This window comes from Polypterus senegalus, unplaced genomic scaffold, assembly GCF_016835505.1.
Source record: "Polypterus senegalus isolate Bchr_013 unplaced genomic scaffold, ASM1683550v1 scaffold_3308, whole genome shotgun sequence".
NCBI classification, from domain to species: domain Eukaryota; kingdom Metazoa; phylum Chordata; class Cladistia; order Polypteriformes; family Polypteridae; genus Polypterus; species Polypterus senegalus.
This window is the reverse complement of record NW_024377243.1, coordinates 527-10,437: the sequence shown is the minus strand read 5'-3', so window position 1 is coordinate 10,437 and position 9,911 is coordinate 527. Positions and strand designations below refer to the sequence as shown.

Here is a 9,911-nt window from a genome sequence, read left to right as displayed (position 1 = left end):
AGCGCCTAGCAGCCAGATTTAAACATTTAGGCAGTATTTAATTTTTTTTTTTTTTTGCCGCCATACTGTCACTTGAGTATTTGTCCTGTCATTGCACACTCTTGAAGATGTAAATCTGGGAGTATTCACAGCGTCTTCATGGCTACGACTGAACTGCACCGCACCTCTAGAAAGCTGAAAATAAACCACAACAAAATCCAGCGTCATTCTTCCCTTTTGGGCAAGGCCTGCAATCTTTGTTGTCATTTAAAAAAAAAAAAAACCAAACATTATTACAGTTTGGTGGCGGCCAATCCTTGGACACATTTAGACTTTGTGTGCTACCAGTTCAATTTGTGGAGAGATTCTTGAAGATAGAATTAAGTTCAGCAAGCCGAGTAAATCGGACCACTGGCTGCAACGCTTGTTTCCTCTGCCTGCCGCCTGAATGAGCACAACGTTTTGAGGTTTCAGCCGAGTGCCCACCAATTACTGTAGGTGTACTGAAGGGCATCCAGGAAGGGGTTGCCAACTCCGGTCCTGGAGGACCACCATGGCTGCAGGTTTTCATTCCAACCCTTTTCTTAATGAGTGACCTGTTTTTGCTGCTAATTAACTTTTTTTTTAATTCATTTTAATTGACTTGCTCTTGAAGTCTCAGACCCCTCAATCTTTTCTTTTTCCTTAATCAGCAGCCAAACAATAATGAGATACAAAATGAGCCAAAACAACTGGTGTCCATCATACAATATCTGAAAATAAAGAAAGGCGAAGATCTCCTAAATGTTAATCTGCTCAGATCCCCTAAACATTTGAGCAGTGCTCTTAGAAAAGAGAAAATCGACAATTTCAGAAATGTCTGCTAATGCACCGCAAGAGCAACAGCAAGCCACAGAATTAAAGAACGGGTTTGAATAATGATAGGAATTGGCACCTCATTAAGCAACTTGTTGGAGTTTGAGGCCCTGACTTAGTTGGTCTTCTGTTGGCTCATTTATTTCACGTTTCACTTCTGTTTGGGTGTCATTTAAGGAAGGAAATGAAATTCAGGGGAACAAATCTTTAAAAAAATAAAGTCAATTAAAATTGAAAGTTAATTAGCAGCACAAACAGGGCACTCGTTAAGAAAAGGGTTGGAATGATTCCTGCAGCCATGGTGGTCCTCCGGGACCGGAGTTGGTGACCCCTGCTCTAGAGGATCTGGTGGTCTAAAAACCACACGGCCGTATCTCTAAAGACGTGTGTGATGGAGGTGATGCTATCTTTTTTTTTTTTTTAATGTCAGTGCTGGTTTATAAATCACAGAAGCAGTGGTGGCTTATGCTTTCTTTCTGCATGAACTCCTTCCATTCTTTCTGCTCTTTAAAGAAGCTGTAGTCCATGTCCTCCTGCAGAATTCCTTTTGGAAAAGTCAAGTCACATTAGCTGGCATTTCTAAACGGACTGTGAAGGCAGCAGGAGAGCATGGCGGCTGGCTGCGAGATACAGCTTAGGGCACCCAAGTGACTGCCCTTTTACTTGGAGGGCTTGGCTTTCGGTGAGCGCCACCAGTGCAGATAAAAGTCAAGTTCTCGAAGCTTAATGAGACATCGGAAGGACACGGTAAGTAAGAATCTGCTCAGGGTGTTTATTCTTCCACGTTTGCATTTTAGGGGGCATTCCGGGCACTGCCAGGTGACTTGTTACGTCGCCAGTTTTCTGAAAGAGGCACCTGGCCGGAGCTCAGAGCTGCAGTACTAAAATACGGAGCCTTGAACCACCCGGATGGCACCCCGTTCTGGCTCCGTGAAGTGCATTGGTCCTCCATCTCTACTGAAACGAGAAGTTTGGGGGCCAGTGCGGCTCACTCCATGGACCCCAGCGTGGAGTCTCACTCTTCTGCACGCGGCCTTCATGCACTGATGCTGTCGCTTTTGTGATCCCCGCCTAAATGACACTTCATGCCACTGACTTTACAGTTTACGTCTGTTGTTTATCGTTTCATTCAATTTATTATAATGTCGGTCTGGTAAGGGGTCCTGCTGTGAAAGGGCTTACGAAACAAAAGTTCTTGACTTTTGCAATAAGCTGAGAATCGATCGTTTTTTTTTTTCCCCGGATGGGGTGACAGCAGTGAGCACAAGGCAGGATCCACACCTGTACAGACCCCCGACTGTCAAAGAAAAAGAGAGCCGTTTCAAACGTTAAAAAGACGTGTGATAAATAACTGAAAAGCATCCAAGTCTTGTAAGTCACCTTGGATAAAGGACTCGGCATTTTAAAGAATAACGTTTTACCGTAGAGTACGACCCTTTCTCTTCTCTAATGTGATATATTTTTAGAAATGTTTCTAAAAGAGCCTCCCTCCGCCATCTCCTCTTTTTCACGTCGTCCTTCTCGTCTAATTCAGCACTGCCACCTGCTGGATGAAAGGAGGAAAGGCTGCCTGGCTGATCTGGCTGATGGAGCTGAGGTCATCCCGCCGAATGAGCCTCGGCTGTTAGGTCAGCGTCTGCTCTCCACAGCGGCAAACACAAAGCCGGGGCCATTTTCCCAGATGTTACTCTTCGGCTTGCCACACTGTTTAATCTGATGTGGTGTTCAGAAGAAGAAGGCAGAGTTACCCAAAATCTGCGGCTGGACTAAAATGCTGGCGTACACTTAATTCACTTTACAAAATGCAGAAATACCTTTTGATCTTTAGTTGAAATGTGATCTAAATATGCTGAAGAAAGAAGAAGCACCACATGTGCTTTGTTTAATTTGACCTTCCTTCAGTTTGTCACTGATACGTTGAAATGTCTACCTGTAGCTGTACCAGTTTTTGAACTTAATCCAGTTCTGTAATACAGCCGCTGCAATGGCCGCTTCTTAACCAATGAGTTAAAAATATGAACTGCTTTAAATAAGCCAAGGCAGGATGAAATGCACTAGCAATGGCCTACAATGGAATGACGCCTCGTCCAACAATGTCTTATTACTGTCTGCATAGGACCGTGCTGTGAGGCAACTAAGACTCGGGGGGCCTCCACAGCTTCAGGGGTGAACGGATGTGTGAGTTAATTAATAAAAATATCTGCCCAGAACATCACCACGATCCAACTCATAGACATAGGATTACTAGACGCCGCACGACCAGCAGCATCATACGTCCACGTCGCCGCCGCCATATTGCGAGTGGCACTGCTGTGGAGTGAAGTAATGAATAAGGTGCTGCTCGGGATTGTACAAACCGCTGTACGCTCCAAACCTGATCCCGGGGGATTACATTTCATAGGTAAGGTTGAACAATTGTTTGGGTTATATTTGGCCATTAGAAAATCCCATTTTATAACCTTAGCACCCAAGGTCACTTTACTCTAAAATTAAACAACATTAGTCAAATTAAAACAAGAGAATGATAAATCAAAAAGCAATAATTAGCAAACAAACAAAGATAACTGGCGGTAACAGTGCAAAATTCACAATTGGTATGCCAGTTTGAAAAGATGTTTTGAGGGTAGATTTAAAATGTGTTATTGAATCGAGCTGATGTATTTGAGAGAGAAGAGAAGCACTATGAGAGACGCTCGAGCTCCCATAGCACAGAGTCTGATGTGTGGTACAGAAAGTACAGCTGCAGATGACAATCTGAGTGAGCGAGACGAGTGTCAGTCTGTAGGAGATCATTGAGGTTGTGGAGAGCTTTAAATGTTAAGAGCGGTATTTAGTATTGTATTCTGTAGTTAACAGGGAGCCAGTGAAGTTGAGAGAGAATAGGTGTAGTATGTTCAGTGGATTTAGAACAGCAGGTTATTATCCTGGCAGCAGAATTTTGAATAAATTGTAAGCGATGGATACGTTTTTGTGGGATGACAGATAGAATAGCATTACAGTAATCTATACGTGAGGTGACTCGGGCATTAACCAATACTTTAGTACTGTGTTGCTTAGTACGGAAGCGTATTAGGGCCACGGTGAAAAAAAAATACGGACACAGCGAAGAAAAAAAAAAGTCTAAATGTCGAGATTAAAGTCGACATGCTGACTTTATTCTCGACATTTACGTCGAGATTAAAGTCGACGTGCTGACTTTATTGTATTTTTTTTTTCACCGTGGCCCTAATACGCTTCCGTACGGTAAGAACAGGACAAAGTCTAGAAATGTTTCGGAGATGGAAGAAAGTAGTCCGAGAAATGTTACTTATACAGGAGGAATTATTTAATAATAATTATTATTTAATAATTGCCATTATTAGTGTATAAATGGATATAAATAACTGCATGTAAACGATTCGCCAAAATCTGTTGTATGCAAACGAAACTGTTTTAAACGTTATTGTTTTTTCATCAGAAAACCCGGTTTCCACGTCCGTCTGTATTAGTTTAAATGACACGTTTGCCACTCGCAATATGGCGGACGCGCTGACTTATCATGTCGATTGGGCAACACAGTGAATGCGGCGTCTACCAAATGCATGTCTATGATCCAACTAGCTACACTGGAGGGCCCACTGTATACCATAGAACGGCTAACGCGTAACCTCAGCAGCTCTCTTCACTTCTGGAAGACGCTATAGACATTTGCGCTCCTGCCCTACCGAGCTGAGGAGGAGTTTCAACGTCAAGACTGAAACAGGCGTCAGATCAGCGCGTTCCCCAAAACTCGTCGTCTTGTCGTGCGCAGAACTGATTTGCAAGTCTAGTTACAGCCTTAGAGATAATATACAGTGTATGGCCTTATTGTACTATTATACAGTATGGTTACAGTCACTACTGTTGTTATTGGATACTATTGTGTACTTTTAATATACTCCCAGATATATATTTAAATGTTTTATTTGTGTGTGGTTTTTACAGGGTCACACTGATATTCGGTTCTATTCTGTACAGATATACTGCTGCATCTTCAACATCTCATTTTTTAGTATACTGCTGCTGGATTATTTGAATTTCCCCTTGGGATTAATTATCTATCTATCTATCTATCTATCTATCTATCTATCTATCTATCTATCTATCTATCTATCTATCTATCTATCTATCTATCTATCTTACTTTTGGATACATTTCCTATTGTTAGGAACAATGGGAATCTTACAGACTACAGGCATGTAGCGTTCTCAAAGTACACAAGGTTTATGTTACTAACATATCTGAGTAATCTTGCATATCGGTGTCCCCCTAGGGAGAAGCCAACTGAACATTTTATAAATTATCTGCTCAGACAAAAGTGTCCCACACTGCATTTGCATGTGCCGACGTGTGAGACCAAGGAAGAGATCCACAGCACAAACAAGAAGAAATCGGAAGATCTCACTTGGAGGTAACGTAAGCTCTTTTAGGGTTTTCCTCCTACAAACTGTTATGTGTGACTGAACTGTCTGAATTATTATGTTTAGGCGAGGGTGTAGCGGTGATGCAGTGGGATACGACAAGATGGCGCAGGTTGTGAGGACGATGACATTCTTTTGCAGCATTACTGAGGAAGTTTGATACCCCCTGAACATGAGACGGTAGGTGAGTGGGTTTGTTTTCAGGCTTCTGTAGTCGAAGGCAGCCAGTGGTAGATTCCGGCATTAAATGGGTGTAGAGGGCACGTGTTTTTGTAGCAGTCACCTATCCCATGTAAACGTAAACCTGCTGCTTGTCTCAATTTGCATACGTGGAGACTCAAAATGAAAGTTCAGTGATGAGTGGAAGAGGGGAGTCGATGCTTCAGATGACTTGGGATGTGAGTCAGCAGTCCACGCTCGCCCTCACCTTCTTTTAAACTTTAGATATGGAAGATGTCTAGAGGTGAATTAGACTTCCAAAATGACAATAAAGTCTCAAACTTGAGCTCCTGTGACTATAAATATGAATTATTATATCAGTCTTGAAATGCACAAGCTTTACAAACTTACTTTCATTCACTTAAAAAGAATAAAAGTAATTCAGCATCTTCAATGAAGTCACAAAAACAGGCCTCACAAAAATCCTTTCACAGTAAATGCTGTATTAGATGCTAAAATGATATAATTGTATTTTTTTTAAGCTGATCCAGCCGTATACTTTAATTTTGACACTCGACGCTGTGGCATGAAGCTCAGATACTGTAACTACAGACTTTGGGTAGGGAAAAAATTGCTAGGCTGGGTTACACTATGTGCTGTTGTCACAGGCCTCAGGCACTGACTTGGTTTATTATGGAAATGATATCAAGCAGAAGATTTGGCAACTTTTCAGATATTACAAGGAGAATAAAGCCTTCATTCATCTCCCCACAATGATCAAAAAAATGTCAAGCCGGGCTTGTAGAGAATGCAAATTCATACAACAGAGCCACCAGCAGCTGGACGCTTCTCTCAGGCTTCACAGGCCCCCTTCTTCTTTCTAACCGTTTATGTAAAATGGACACAATCAGCGTGCAGATGAATGTCGGTGGATATTTTCATTTCATTTTTCCCTTACCACCTCTCTTTTTATACCTACAGCAGCATTGCAAAGTTAAATGCTGAATGACTTTGGATGGTTTACTCATAAACTGAGAGGTGGCACAGTGACATACAGGTTAGCTGGGATGTTTCACAGGTCACGTGTCCATGGGAGTTTTCATCATAAAGACGTACAGTACGTGTCAGGCCGGTCGACTGGTGACTATAAAGTGCCATCAGTGCCACTGTTCATAACTGAGTTCATAGCACTAAAGAAGCAGCACCTCAAAAACTGCTTGAACAAGCAGTACTAAACAGTGCAAAAATGACAAACGTGAAACAAATGGCATTTCAGTCGCCCCTTTTAAGGTCTGCTGGAGATAAACATCTTCAGATATAAATGGCGAGTGAGCCTGTCAGACACTTGTAACGCACACAAGGACACATCCTTATGGAATGGACGCAGCCTTGTGTCCTAACATATTGCTGTAGACTAGGGGTCTGCAGCGTCGGTCCTGGAGGGCCATAGTGGCTGCACTTTTTGTTCCAGTTTCTTAATGAGAAGTTAATTGGTGCTGTTAAAGAACTCATTGCTCAAACACCATTTTTATTCTTCATTTTATTTGCCTCACTTTTAGTGACAAGTCAAGCAAAATGGCATCTTTTATATATGCAAGCTTTCGAGGTAATTCAGGCCCCTTCTTCAGGCAAGTTTATAATCACTACATTCATAATGGCTAACGCGGTACAACCCCCTAGTACTATACGGTGGTCCAGATCTAATTACTGTATGCAGTTTTCATTACGCTATAACTTATTAAGTTTATTACATAGAAAATCACCCGAAAAATCCCGGATCATCGAGAAGTGTGCCAACTGACGACATGAAGAATCGTCTTTGCATCGAACTGGAATCGTCCCCGCATAAATCAAAGTCATCCAGACGATCAGGATCTGCATAATTAGATCTGGACCACCCTGTACTTTACCTCACTTGGTAAGACTGCCCACCCTGGATTACTAGTTTTAGTCCTACATGACTGGATTCATAATTTTTAATGGCTGCCTATTGGCAATAAGATGCATTTGACTAACTTGTTTCCATCTACTTGTGTGTGTATTCATTGTGAACTGTCTGGTTTAATAAAATACTTGTAAGGAAACTAAAGGGAATTACTCATATACTTCAGGATACAAACCATTTGGATGATATCATTGAAATGGAAAAAATCTGCAATACGAGAATGCCCTGACGTGGCAGAAAGACATGCAATTAAATCAGATTTGCTATTGGCAGGGATTGGTTTCTAAATAAGCCAACTGGGATTGTACACAAACCTGCAGGCACAATAGCCCTCCAGGACCAACGTGGCAGACCCCTACTCCAGACCCACAGATGAAAGAAGTCTATTCCAGTGGTTCTGAACGTTCCGTCCTCAGGACCCCCTGCTGGCTGTCGGCGTTTAGCCCAATTCATTCTTCTCTTAATTGCACTCCCACCTTTAATTAAGCAAGTCACTACTTCAAAGTTTCTGTTTTTTTACAACCATCTACAAATTACAAAATGGTCATGCTATATCTTTACTGAATGAAGTAGGGATTTATGTGTTTCAGATGGGTAAGAATTCATTCTTTTTCTTTTAAAATATTTTTTAAATGTTTGAGTTATTCAGACTCTTCTTTACTAGTAAGCACACAAGAGGGTTAACACCGAACTAGCTGCTTCTTTCGCAGTCATTTGTGTTGGCCTCTGCTCTGCGCATCATTCATTTTCTGCATTCAGATACAACCAAGAACAGAAACTCCACAGAAGAAGTGAATTAAAATAACAACAAAACAAAGTAAGCATTTAAAGACAGAAAAATAACAAATATGTATTAACTTACTATTAGAGTAAATCTGACACTACTGCACTTTTGTAGATGTAAAATAAAAGGAATAAACAGGCAGTGGATAAAACAATGAGTTCAATTAAAGGTAACAATGACTGACTGATTGAGAAACCGGTTAGAACAAAAGCCTGCAGCTACGCAGGACTGAATGTCGAGAACCACTGATCAAGAACATCTACTATGTGAACACCCCGGCCTGCCATTCATGTCCCTGCTTCATATTGCTAGTAACAATAGCAGCAAAAAACAAGATGCAAGGTAATAGGTAGGAGTTAGTAAATATAGGTTTAAAATAAATTATATGCCTCAGGGAAAATAACTAGACTAACTCTGATACCCATTTGCAGAAACAAAAAAGAAACTGTTCATGAGGTCCTGACAATGACAAATGAAACAACCCAAACAGTTTCCTCTATCTGTTTTCTTGTCAATAAATAAAAAACGTATAGACTGTGAAACCTGTAGACCCACTTCACTACTAAACACTAAAGCAAAATTTTTGGTAAAATTACTCACTACTCATTTAAAAATAGTATGGTTTTCTGTTATTTCCCTCAACAGACTGGGTTCATAAAGGGCACACATTGTTTCTTAAAATGTCACCAGCTAGTTACTGAACTGTGCCCTCCATCCAGGCCTGTTACCATCTATTATCTCTGAGAGCTGATGAAACTTCAACAGGACTGTTTATTTGCTCTGGTGTCTTGGTTTAGGTTTGAACCTTATAGATCTGCATAAGACTGTTGTCCTTTAATCCCAAAGCCTCCGTTTGCACAACTTACACAAACGAAGACATTCTCATTAAGAGACTTTGTAAACACAAGGATTTGTAGATCAGATTTGTAATCTGAGCGATTCACGCCCACATATGCCACTGAAAGCAGAAGATTTGGGGATTCAGCACAAAATGGATTAAAACAGTATGGTTTCTAATAAATTCTATTGCCCTTCAGTCCAAGTTTTAAACTTTTACCACCAATAAACTAAACATACTGTCACCAAGACCTGTTCAAACAATATGCTTTACCTGCATTGTTATCACTCTTTAATTTAATATTGTTCTTTATCAGTATGCTGCTGCTGGAGTATGTGAATTTTGCCTTGGTATTAATAAAGTATCTATCTATCTATCTATCTATCTATCTATCTATCTATCTATCTATCTATCTATCTATCTATCTATCTATCTATCTATCTATCTATCTATCTATCTATCTTTGTAATAGACCTAAAATATTTAATTGGTAAGAACAGTCAATATCTTCACAAATGTTCTTTAAATGTATATTGTGTGTATCCTTGAGCATTTAGAGTTACAGTACTGTGAACACTTTATTTTGCAGTTGTTTTCTCATTCCCAAGCCCTGAAATTTGAAACATTTAAGCTCAAGTGACAAATGGCACAAGATACTTGACTTTCTCATTTATTGAAAAAAAAACTGATGAAAACAAAACAATCACTGTATTGCTGAAAGAATGTCATGTCGACTGTCAAGCACAGTAGTGGAAGAGTTATGAATTTGGAGCCACCAAGTTCGCCATTTACTGCTCTGTATAACAGTATCCTAGAGAAGAATGTAATGCCATAAGACCAACAGCTAAAGCCTGGCTGCAACTATAGGGTGGTCCAGATCTAATTATGCAATTTTCATTACGCTATATCTTA

The 9,911-nt window shown here is 40.5% G+C and overlaps 1 long non-coding RNA gene across 2 annotated transcripts; it reads left to right on the top strand.

The window, feature by feature from the left end:
* The first annotated feature begins 1,272 nt into the window (after nt 1-1,272).
* LOC120519275 lies at nt 1,273-9,648 on the top strand. 2 transcript variants are annotated; one of them, XR_005631431.1, is made up of 4 exons: nt 1,273-1,581; nt 5,126-5,263; nt 5,340-5,457; nt 9,589-9,648. It is a non-coding gene; the product is annotated as an uncharacterized LOC120519275 (long non-coding RNA). The 2 variants fall into 2 exon arrangements; XR_005631430.1 differs by lacking the exon at nt 9,589-9,648 and having other exon boundaries at nt 5,340-5,491.
* The last annotated feature ends 263 nt before the right edge of the window (nt 9,649-9,911 follow it).